This window comes from Lampetra planeri, chromosome 29 (genome assembly GCF_965212315.1).
Source record: "Lampetra planeri chromosome 29, kcLamPlan1.2.h2, whole genome shotgun sequence".
NCBI lineage: Eukaryota > Metazoa > Chordata > Hyperoartia > Petromyzontiformes > Petromyzontidae > Lampetra > Lampetra planeri.
In genome coordinates this window covers 11,001,049-11,013,496 of record NC_136135.1, presented here as the reverse complement: position 1 = coordinate 11,013,496, position 12,448 = coordinate 11,001,049, and the positions used below count along the sequence as shown (strand labels likewise).

Here is a 12,448-nt window from a genome sequence, read left to right as displayed (position 1 = left end):
GATCATCCAGGTGATGGTGAGGGTTCACGTCGACTCCCCCGTGTGTGTTTGTGTGTCTGTATGTTGAACTTCTTTCGCGCGTGCGTAGCCAACCGTGCTAATTGGGAGTGCGTGTGCTAATCGGAGGTGGAACAAGTCGGGGGGGGGGGGGGGAAATGAACCTTTTAGTTTCTTTATATCATCAAGTAGGCCAATAGGTATGATGTTCGATGGCTTTTAGCTCTTCATCGAGAAAAGATGGTCACTGCATCGCGCGCTTCCAGGTGCGTTTCTGCAGCTGTTTGGAACGCTCTTCCAATATTAGGAAGCCATTGGAGCTTTGCACTTTAAAATCTCGGTGGAAAGCCCATGTCTTTGGAACTGCTTTTTGTGTTTAGTTTGTTGTCTTTCACCAGCACCTCCAATTAGCACGGTTGGCTATGTACGGTGCGAAAGAAGTTCAACATGCATACAGTACATACTCATGTGCAGGTGGTTAATGGTACGGGAGGTAATGCCCACCATTGGTTAATCTTCGTGCGCTACACACTTGGCTCCGACCAATCCCGTGAGAGGGCGGGCGGGAGTGAGCGAGCCATCTGCCCGCCCGGTTCCCGTGCCCTTCTGGGCAGGCATCCGTCGGGTTGTGCGTGAGAGAAGCTTCACCACGCGGCTCATCGTTGACTCTCGATGCCTCGTCAGCGCAACGCGGTGGGGAGGGACTCGGTTGAGCGGAACACAACGCAAGGGCACAAGCCAGAGGGGCACCTCCAGTTGATCCTCATGCAAACAATTCCCATCATTGTTGCGCTCATTCAACTTTACATTTGGATGAAGGATGGACACACAACACATGCCTGTCCATCCTCCCAGCCAGCTCCTTCTGAAATAGAGCGTGAGCATGTTGTACTTTTTTCAACATTGTTATGATAAAAAAAGCTTACAATTATGCTTGACTGTTGTGGTGTGGACACTTTAGTTTGTTGTCCTTCCCCTGCACCTTCGATTAGTACGGTTGGCTATGTCCAGTGCGAAAGACGCTCAACATACATACATCACTGAACGAGCACTTAATGCGTTGTCCAAGAACATGAAAAAAACACAGGGGATTTGCATTGAGCAGCATTCAATCCGAGTCAATTGTGGCTGTGAACGCAGCGTGTTGACCCATTCTACGCGACGCTTTGTGTTTACAAGTGGAACACAAACAACACGGACGCCTTAGCGGCAGCGCTTTTGAATACTACTTGTGACGAATTGACCATTTGTATTCTGATCAATATTCTATTCCCCACACAGATAATGTGCTCCATCGGCAAGCCAATAAGCACAGCATTAACAGCAAACAACATAATCGTCTCTTGCTCGAGAGCGTTGCTCCGTCTCGGGTCAAGTGTTGCCGCGTGTATTGATTTGCGTTGGATTCGAATGAGGACATGGGTGGATATACTCAGGTGGTTGACCATTTTCACTTCGTTGGAGACAAATTGCTGACGGATTTTAATTAACACTATTTATTAATGATTATTTTTGAAACAAGTTCAGGTGAAGAGCCACTGTGCGGGTGCCGCGGGGGTTTCCGCGCACGTCCGACTTGTTTACACGCAGCTCAGTGACTCCCGCGGAAACCTTGCGGGAAAAATATAAATCGTGGCCTTTTGTGAGTCCACGTTCTTCTCGCAGAGGGGTCTCCACTGGCAGAGGAGTCTCCACTAGAGGGAGCTCTAGTGGGGAGCCCCTCCACAGGGAATATTGGGCCTACTCTTCCATGCCGCATTGCGCGCTTTCAAATGCGCTTCTACGGACCTCTGGAACGCTCTTCTTTCCGATATTAGGACGCTATTGGAGCTATGAACTTTAAAATCTGAATTGAAAACTCATTTATTTAGAACTTATTTTTAGTGTTTAGTTTGTTGGCCTTCCATCCGATTAGCATGGTTGGCTACATACGGCGCGAAATAAGTTCAACATACATATGTACAATACATGCTGGTCACACATCTTTGATGAGGTGGCATCACCTTCTATTTACAAATACCAACACCCGCCATTCGTCACTTAATGGCTGTCACGTCGCCACGGCGCCTGTGCCAGGCCAGGTGCACTTTGAGGCCATGCGAAGTGTCGAAGGCTTGCTGGCAGGAGGTCACGGGACAGACCCTGCAGGTGCCATGGGTTGACCGAGTGAGATGACGGGCAGACGCAACAGCTATGCCCCTACCGGTGCCAACTTTACCAGACCACATGTGTGAGCTGCATTTCATTCTCTATCAATGTTTGTTCATGTGCGTTGTTGGCGGGATGAAGTTTAAAATGCAAAACAGCGCCGTGTTGCTCGAGTGGCTGTGGTTCTCCCTGCCCTGAGTGACGTGTGATTTGTCTGCAAATGAACAAATGGCCGGGTGACTTGGCTCCCCTGCGGAGCCTCGATCGGAGGGTTGCGAGTTCCAATCCTGTTTGGGGGTTGTCTCAGTCCATCATTCCTCCGGAGTGGTTAATTAAGATGAATACTACTTTGCAAGAAAGTCAAGAGTCATTGTTACGGATATGCTGATCCCAGCCATAGCAATGTGGAATTCCCACCACTGGCTCAGGGTTGTGAATAGTAGATAAGCATCACCTTAATGCTCATTTGGGCAAAAGTCACTTCAACCTTTTTTTAACAAAAAAAAAACAACTTAAAAGTTTCATTGAGTTTGAAATGCCACACTCAGGCGTGTGAGGGCTAATGTCAAGCATTGGCATGGCAATAATTGAATGATTAATAGTTTTTTTCCCCTCGCTCGCCACACTGATTCCACTTGACACAGCCGACTCTGGCAATTTGTGAAACCCATTTTGTCCTGTCACATGTAGTGAAAATTAAGTTTAGGTCTTACACAAGGTTTGAACAAAGCAGAGCATCGTTGAGTTGTTGTGCCAGGCAAGTAAAGGTGGTGGGCCTTGTTGTTTGAGAGGTCAAGCTGCATTATGGGAGCAATGCCACTGCTGGTTATTTCTGTAGAAGTGATCCAATGCGTTCACTGCTGGGCGGACAGAGCCAGGGACGTTTATGAAACTTGCCCCCATTGTTTCAACTGCCACATCGGGGCGATCAAAACTGACCCGGGGTGACCTCCTGAAATTTAACGGCCAGTGGAATAACTGCTACACCCAGGCAGCGTCCCTCTCTTGTGGCAGTTTTTAAAACATATATATATTTTCCATACACCACACAAAGTAAGAATGAAGTAATAAGAAAATGGATGCCAGCTGCCACAGTGAGCATGGGACAGCCGACTGGTCAGCGGTGCTGGCTCTGAGTGAGCGATTCAGTTGCTCAGAGTTGGCAGTTCAACTTGTGAGTTGGCACTCCAATTTCCACCGCTGCTGTTGAGTCAGCAGACATAGTTTGAAGTGCATTATATGCTCTACAGTCCCTGTGATCTCACCATTTATTAGATTAGTCCCCCTTGGTGTGCTGGAATCTAAGCCCAAGTCCAAAATGTAGTACTCACAGTTCTCATTTAACTCAGGGTAGTTATCACACTGCTATGGACCATGCAGCATGATTTCGATTCTTGGCCAAAGCTAATATCAGTGTGGAGCAATATCTCAAACGGGCCTGCCCATCGGCCCTTGCCAACCCACACTGACCAGCGTGGTGAAGTATGGCCAAGCAACTTGCAGGACCATACATGGCCCTTGTCTAGCAGTGGATCAACAAAGGGCTGTAATTTTTACTTTGATTGTGCAACTACATTTACACGAATCTCCCTATAATCGTCTTAACACAAAATTTCACCCGCATTTAGAGATAAGCGCTACTTTGTGGGAAGTGATTAATGTGTTTTCTCGGGAAATACTGGTCCCCACTATATTGGCGCCACGGTGGCGAGATGTTAACTGACTCGCCCGGTATACAGGAAGTCCTGCGTTCGATCCCGACCCTGATGCCTGAATGTTTGGAGTTTGCACAGTCTCCCCGTGGTCGCACGAATTTTTTTTCTGCATCCACCGGTTTTTCCCTCCACATTCATAAACATGCGCACCTCCGATTTGCACGGTTCGCTACAGACGGTGGCGAAAGAAGTTAAGGTGATGAGTTCCATCTTGACCATGACGCCTGCTGTATATTTGGAGTGTGCATGTTCTCTCCGTGGTGGCATGGAATTTTCTCCGGGTACTCTGGGTTTTTCCCTCCACATTTAGAAACACGCGTTTAGAGTCTTTGGCTGCTATAAATGTCCACGTGATAAGCCACATCATTAGGCTATCGTTTGTGGCCAGGTTGCTTCTGAAAAAGTGCTATATAACTTAGTGGGCTCTACGTGGTAAAATAAAAATTGTTTAGTTTTAGATTACGTGCAATTTATACCAATTGCTCTGTGCTGCCAATAGTGATACGCTGCAGGAATACTTTTTTTCCTAGCAAAAGGATAATACACCTCAGGGGGGAGGGGGGGTATTCACCTGGTTAAATAAAGACCATTAAATTAAATTGTCCTCTCAGTCACAGTGTCTCCCTGCTCGAATGACCCTGGGGGCACTGCTCCTCATCTCCTTTGGTGACCCTCTGGCAGGGGGGAGACATTACCAATTCTGACCACTGTTGGCTTCCCACAATGCAACGTTATCTACCCCATACCTATCATCATGCTATAATGGAGCAAGTGTGAGTTACTCTGTCCAGAATTTGTTGTTGTTAAACAATCCCATTTTTCTTTATCGCATAACATTTGCGAAATATTATTCTGCAATTAGGTATTGAATTCACGTATTTTTTTTACATCAGTCAAGATGTTGATTTCAATATTTGGGAAAAATTGCATCCGTAATATCCATAATTGAGGTTTGTAGGTTAGATCGCGTAAATATAAATGTGTCATTAAACCTGCCACCACCCGACACAGCCAATTATTAAGGTGTGTCACGTAAACAAAACGTGCCAATTCGTTACTAGTTCATCACATTGGTGCATTGGGGAGTAAACCTACACCATGTACAATTCGAGTTCGAAATTTCGCTGGTAATTACAATCAGCATCATCAAGCGACAGACAGAGTTGTGGAGAAATCCTCCTCCTGTTTCGGTCTCAAATGGAGGGATAGATGTGATGTTGTCACTTGTGAGCCAGTCGTGCGCATCCGGTTTACAAAACTGGGTGTAATGCGACGCACGTTTACGATGTGTATGGAGTATGAGGCCACCATTGATCGACTTGTGACACAGAAACCTCACTTACGACCCATCTTCCAAAGTGGCTGACACACACACGTGAGCGGCGATGTTTCTCCTGTGCAACGGAGTAGAAAGTCGGTGAGTTTTTTTTCGTCTCAAAAGGTAAACTCACTTTTGGCGCAGCAAGGAAGACGACAAAGGTAGGAAAACAATAATTGTCATCATTTGTATAAATGTAGTTGTGTAAATTTTGTGTTTTTGTGTGTGTGTGCGTGTCAATATCTTGTTTTGTTAACCGTGACGGGCTCAGTTGAGACCTGGCTAGGGATTTAACACGCAACTTTCATGTTGTATGTGGGGCACTCCAAGCAAAGGTTAATGCAATTAATTAAATCTGTATAATTATGCGGGGCGATCCAATTAGAGGCACCCCACTGATTTCTAATGAATCCCTAACTTTCTTCTCAACACGCGATTGCTATTGTGCAAGTGATGGCTCCAATGCTTACGGAGGAGGGAGAGTGTTATCGGTGCATTCAGATTGGTGGGGGATGTGTCGAGGGTTTGAAAAACTAGTTGTTTTCCCCATAATTTCAGTTTTATCATGGGGTGTTTATAAGTGGATCGCTATATATATTGTGACGTTTGTAGGGGTGATAATATTGATAATGAAACTTTCCCCTTGAGTCTGTTGATGATACCAAAACAACGCTTGATCATATGAAGTAAAGCCTGCAGCAAGCCTAACTTTCTTACTTATTCCTCCCGAATTAAAAACATGCCATGATTCAATAACTATTAGGCTTATATAAACGTGTTACCCTTATAGAGTAAGAAAAAAAACAATATTTCAAAATTACTTGTCAGCACATTGCATCTAAGGAGCTCACATAATTATCATTGCTACCCACTTCATGGTCCACAGATGTTTGTCTTGAGGTTGTTGTTGTTTGACTTGCATCCCACTGGGATTTTTGCACACAGTGCTGGTGTACGGTGCTTTTTCTGCAATATTTTGCTGTCTTTTCTTGGATTTTCTGTTTGCACATAGTCATGTTTTGGTTTTTTGTTTGTTGCGGTTGCACCCGATTCAAGAGCCAAATGGCTCACAGGGCTATACCAAATAAATGAAACTGAAAAACTGATAAGTGATCTCACGTGGGGTAAGGGAGAAACGCCACTGTAACTAGGCGCCAGATGTTAACTACCTCGCTTGGTATGCAAGAGGTCGTGGATTCGATCCCGATCCTGACGCCTGTTGTATATTTGGAATTTGCATATTCTCCCCGTGGTCACGCGGATTTTTCTCCGGGTCTTCCGGTTTTTCCCTCCGCATTTAGAATCATCATGCGTTTGGACTATTTGGCTGCTATACATTTCCACGTGATGACAAGCCACTTGGTTGAGCAATCACTTGTGGCCAGGTTGCTTCTGAAAAAGAGCTGCATAGCTCAGTGGACCTTAGCTGGTGAAATAAAGAAAATGTTTTTAGTTGTAGTTTTACCTCGCTGCGTGTACTCGTCCCGTGTCGTGGCCCCGTTAATTGGGCCAAGGCTTGAGAGAAGTTGTGTTTAGAGTGCGCAGCGTTAAGCAACGCGTTTCCTCGCTGCGAATTGAGTTCATGTCGACCGTCTCCGTAAGAGGGGTCGTTTTAGCAGTTTATGAGCGCAAGTTTTCCTGACTTGTATTTTTTTTTACTTCGACAGTTGATACCTGCGGTTGTTGCTTCTTTTGGTTATTTGTTTCTTATATTTCGAGAGAGAGAAAAAAAAGCAAACCACTTCTTTAAATGTGAAACGTGTATTCATGGGCCCTAATGGGGCGCCCATTCTTTGAAGTGCATTAGGCTGTGGAAACAGCACGAAGCCTCCGTGTCATCTCGCAGCCGGCAGCTGTGGGGAGAAGCGCTGTGCGGATCAATGGTGAGCCGACGGCTTTGTCACGGCCACAGAAAGTGGGATTGTGATCACGGCAGGATCCCCGCAAACGTGTTGCTTCATTGTGATCTGGGATTAAGTGTGTAGACAAAGCAGTAGCGGTGTAACTGTGCAACTATAGCAACAAATATAATCGTATGTTTTTTTATGAGAGGACGTGTATTGCGATGAGTGGACGGACGCATTCCGAGAGAAAAACGTCCACCGCAGAGATGGAGCGATGAAATCGATTCACGTCCAAATCCCAAGATCATGAGAGGTGGTGGCGGCTTAGAGAGGCCTTCAACCAGCTGTGGATTGACCATGGAAGATGATGATGATGATGATAAATTAAACGTTCGTTACTGGTTAACCTTTCATGGGAATTGAGAAATTACGTTTTATGATTGCTTATGAATGTGATTACTGTACTTCACAGCATTTTATTTTGGTTCTAAGCGCAGTTGTTTTCAAGGACACATTGCTGAGATGCGATCACGTAGAGTGCAGCCAGAAGTCGGAGTGCCTTCTCACTCAAACAAGTGTTGAGTGTTGCTCCTCTCCTTTGATGGTCCTAAGTGCTGGAAATAACAAAGTAGTACTTTGTGAAACCGTCACAGAACGATAGCTGTATCAAGTGAGAGAAATTCCAAGAAAACAGTCCTTGTATATATACTGGTTGAGGGTGGGAGGAGCCAAGGTAGGCCCTGAATATTATTTTTGTGAGGTTCGGTTCGGCTGAATCACACTCATTCCTAACAGCGTGCTTCAGCCGCTCATTCCTAACAGCGTGCTTCAACCGCACCGAACCTCACAAAAATAATATTCAGGGCCTACCTTGGCTCCTCCCACCCTCAACCAGTATATATACAAGGACTGTTTTCTTGGAATTTCTCTCACTTGATACAGCTATCGTGCTGTGACGGTTCCACCTGAAGACGGAAGCTTGTGTTGCCTCCGAAACGTATTGATTTTTATTTTATTTTTATTTTACTTTTATTAATTTAAATTTTTTACCTACGTGACTTTACCGAAAAAAACTAAGAATATGAATCCTTGCAGTCACGAAAGCTTCAAATCTAGAATTAGTACTTTGTGTTTTAGACTAACGAGAGATGATGGGCTGCGTTGGTATTTTGAGATTTCAGCTTCGGCTTTTCAACTGTGAGTTGAGTGGTGGTCTGCCTCTGTGCCAAGTGATCTGTGATGGGAAGAAGAGTCTCACAATAGTGGCATGAGGAGCAAGCCATCGTAGGTGCAGCATGCTTGAAAACCCACAGTTGATGTGACTGAAAACAAACAGCTAAATAACATAGATTTTTTTTGCTTGTTAAAACAAGCTTTTATACTCATAGTCGTGTGGCACATTGTAGTACAGCAACTCTGTAAATCCAGTTTAAAACGTAACGCTGCTAAGCCAAATGTAAATCATTTTTTTACGCTGAGCATTGTTTCGGACCCACATTTTTTTTAATGATGTATTTTTACAACCATTATTTTGTAAAATGTCATTGGCATGCCCCCATAAAAAAACACTTTTATTAGTTTAATTTATGTCTTCATGTGGCTCGTATAACTGTAATAGCATTGCACTTGTAATTCACGTTCAGTAATTGACATGTGCTGGGAAAAGACTTTCTAATTGCTGAGCCAGAACAGCGGTTAACAAATCCCATTTCGCTGTGAGTCTGCACCGCTGCCGTTTTGCAATATGACCGTTTTTGAACATCAAATGAAAGTGAGCAAATGCTCACTTTTGGCAAGGCTCCTTTATACCCCATTGTTTACAATCCTGCAGGCGGTGCTGTGGATAACCCACGCAGGTTGAAATTGGAGGTTACGAGTTTGAATCCGGTCCTGGGGTCGACTAAAAATATGTACATTGTGGATGGATGGGTGGCGTAGTGGCAACTTTCATCCCAGCAAGAAGGGTTTGAGTTAGACTCCCAACTCTGCACGTGGGTCTTTTTGGATCCCCACTTTTTTCCCGGAGCTAAAAACCCCACAATGTGAATTGTGTTGGCCAAACATCCCAAATGCTAACATATTACCTGCAACTCACTTAATTCAGATTACAATAAAAAACAACAACAACTGCATTTGCAAATATTATTTGTAACGTTAATTCATCCTTACCCACGTATCGCTAGTTACATTTTAATGTGCAATTTTATTGAGGGACTGTCTGTCGTTGTCTTGGTGCGGTCTGGGACTCTTCTTGCTGTTGTTTTGCTGCCTTGCCGAAGCTTGGGAATTGGTGTGCTTATACAATTTGAACTTGTCTACTTGATCTGTGTTTTATGTATTTATCTTTATCGATTTGCTTTCCTTTTCTACACTTTGCACACCGATCATGTTTTTTGTATTGCTGTTGTTGCTGTAGTAACTTTCTGAACCCGCCCCTATTGGACATCTGTGAAAAAGAGCTTCATTGCTCATTGGATTTTTCCAGAGTAAATTCAGATTTTGATTCTGACCACCGCCCTCTACTGCAAAATAAACTTGGTCGGACCCTCCGGAAAAAACAGCCTTAAGACTCAGCGAGGCTTTTGTGGATGAACGAGTTTAATGGAAGTGGAAAATGATGGCAAGCTACCATTCCTGAATGTTTTGACCGAGAAGAGACCTGATGGCTCGTTGGGACATTCTGTCTACAGGAAAGCCACCCACACGGATTCCTATCGAAAGCCTGATTCCCACCACCATTCAGCCCAAAAGAATTCCCTCATAAAAACACTACACCATAGGGCCCATTGCATCTCCAACCAGCGCCACCTAGCCAGTGAAACTGGAGCATGTACGCCAAGTCCTCAAGATGAATGGATATTTGGACCGCACAATCCACAAAGCTGTATCCCCAACAATGGGTAGAGAACTATCTGAGGACCCAATCAAAACCATCACCTTGTCATACATAGCAGGGGTTACCAAAAATATTTGCAAAATTTTAACAAACACAAGATCCAGGTAAGATTCAACACAGTACACAAAATCCGTGACCTGATCCCATCTGTGAAAGATGTGATTCCTGACATGCAACCCTGGTGTCTACAAACTAAGTTGTGTCTGTGGTAGCAGTTACATTGGGGAAACGAAATGACATGTCTTGGACCGTGTTCGCGAACACAAGGCAGATTTGAAACATGGCAGAACCAATACCTCTGCCGTAGCTCATCACTGATTGAACGCTGTGGGCTCACACGACATTGTTTTTTCCGAGACCAAGGTACTCTGCAAACCTTCGGGCTACCATCAAAGATTTGTTCATGAAGCCATCCAGATATATAAACACAGACATAACTTCAACCGAGAAGATGGGTACAAATTGAGCAATCATTGGAAGGACGTTATTAACCAGGTAAAGCCTTAACTGGTTGTTGATGTTTAGATTTAAAGCTTTCGTGACTGCAGGGATTCATCTTTTTGGTTCTTTCGGTAAAGAACCAAGAAGATGGTTGTTGATGTTTCCATCCTACTTGCCATTGTCAGCAGTTATTTCCGACTCTCTGAGTTACATTACTAATTTACTTTACCAAGTTAAATGTCTTTACATTAATGGGCTAAATGTCTCACTAACAAAACCAACGTTGCCCCTTTCTCTCGATGTGGCGGTGGCTCTCGTTTTTTTTAGCAGACTATAACTGGCTGTGATGTAGTTGTGTGTGTCTCTTTGTGTGTGTGTCTCTTTGTGTGTGTGTCTCTCGGTTTTGTGTATCTCTCTCTCTGTGTTTGTCTCCTGAAATGTCTCTCTCTGTCTTGTGTCTCTTTGTGTGTATGTGTGTGTCTCTCTGTGTGTGTGTCTCTCTCTGTGGCACCTGGGTCTGCCCCGTGGCCTCCTGCCAGCGGGCGTTCGACACTTCACGTGGCCTCAAGGTGCACATGGCCTGGCACAAGCATCGTGGTGACGTCACCACCACTTAGTGGCGAATGGCGGTTGTTGTTGTTGTTGTGTCTCTCTCTGTTTCTCTCCTTATATGTCTCTCTCTGTCTTGTGTCTCTTTGTGTGTATGTGTGTTTCTCTCTCAGTTTGTCACTTTGTTGTGTACGTCTCAGTGTGTGTCTTTCTGTGTGTCTCTCTGGCTGTGTCCCTCTGTGTGCGTGTCTCTGTTTGTGTCTCTGTATGTGTCTCTGTATGTGTCTCTCTCTGTGTGTTTCTCTCTCTGTGTGGGTCTCTCTAGGTATTGTCTTTCTCTCTGTGTCTCTCTGTATGTGTGTCTCTCTCTCTGTGTGTCTCTCTCTCTGTGCTTGGGTGTGCCTCTCGGTGTGTGTCTCTCTCCTCCCCTCGATGTGGTGTAGTTCGTTTTCTAACGAGCTGGATGTTCTCACTAGCTTAGCCACCGTTGCGTTGGTGCGTCTGCATTGACATGCTAATCTCTCACAATACAATAGCAACCGCTCAGAACTCATCTCGGTCCCCATCTTTGGGTTTCCCACTCGCTCAGGCACAATCTCGAGCCCCCACCCTCTTTCCCGATGCGGCTACCCCCCTCCCCCCCTCTCGGCTCTGTATATATAAGGACTTGTTTCAGCAGCCTGTTTCACTTTCCCAACTGAGGAAGACCACTTGTGTGGCGATGGAAACGTCGTGATCTATTATTATTTTTCTACGTGACTTTACCCAAATAACCAAAAGTATGGATTCCTGCAGTCACAAAAGTTTCAAATCGAGATTTAATAATATCCTCGTATATAGGAGGTGTAAGTGCTCTGCATCAAGCAACTATGTATGTACGTTGAACTTCTTTCGCGCCGTATGTAACCAACCGTGCTAATCGGAGGGGTGATGCCTTCTATTTTATCTGATAATCCCATCAAATACATTACCACTTGATGTACAGTTATAATTCTGGTTTGCTTTTCAAGTGTCACACGAAATAAAAGTTACTCGCCCCTGCCATGGCAACGTGGAATATTCACTGCTGGCTAAAGGCTGTCAGCAGAAATGAGCACCCTTCCCCAGTGCTCATTTGAGTGTTTCACCAAATATCATTCTTCCAGTCCAAGCACCTTAACTCTTCACCCCCCAGCCTTGGAACGAGCCCTGATAGGTAGCAAACTCAAATTCGAAGCCAGGATTGCAACCCAGGATCTCTGCGCGTAGAGTCGTCTCAGTGCCCTGGCGGTTATTATGAACCCCTTGACCCAAGCGGTCACCTTATCATCTTAGATTTGATGGGATCAGGGGGACTGGTAGAGGTGGCACTCGCTTATTTTTAAATCGATAAACAAGTTATCCAACCCAGTCTGCCGTAGCTCGCACGGAGCGGAGCATTGTCGGCAAACCCGTGATGTAAATGCGCTCCTTTAGTATCTGCGTGAAAACTAAAATGTGGTTGTTTATTTTCCCATGTTAATTTCTACCTCGGTTTATAACAGAATAGTTTAGCACTATT

At 44.8% G+C, this 12,448-nt stretch overlaps 1 protein-coding gene across 1 annotated transcript in view; it reads left to right on the top strand.

The window, feature by feature from the left end:
* Window positions 1-12,448, top strand: part of ACAD8 (acyl-CoA dehydrogenase family member 8) — a 617,085-nt gene that overhangs the window by 126,909 nt on the left and 477,728 nt on the right. The gene's annotated exons all lie outside the window — the stretch shown is intronic.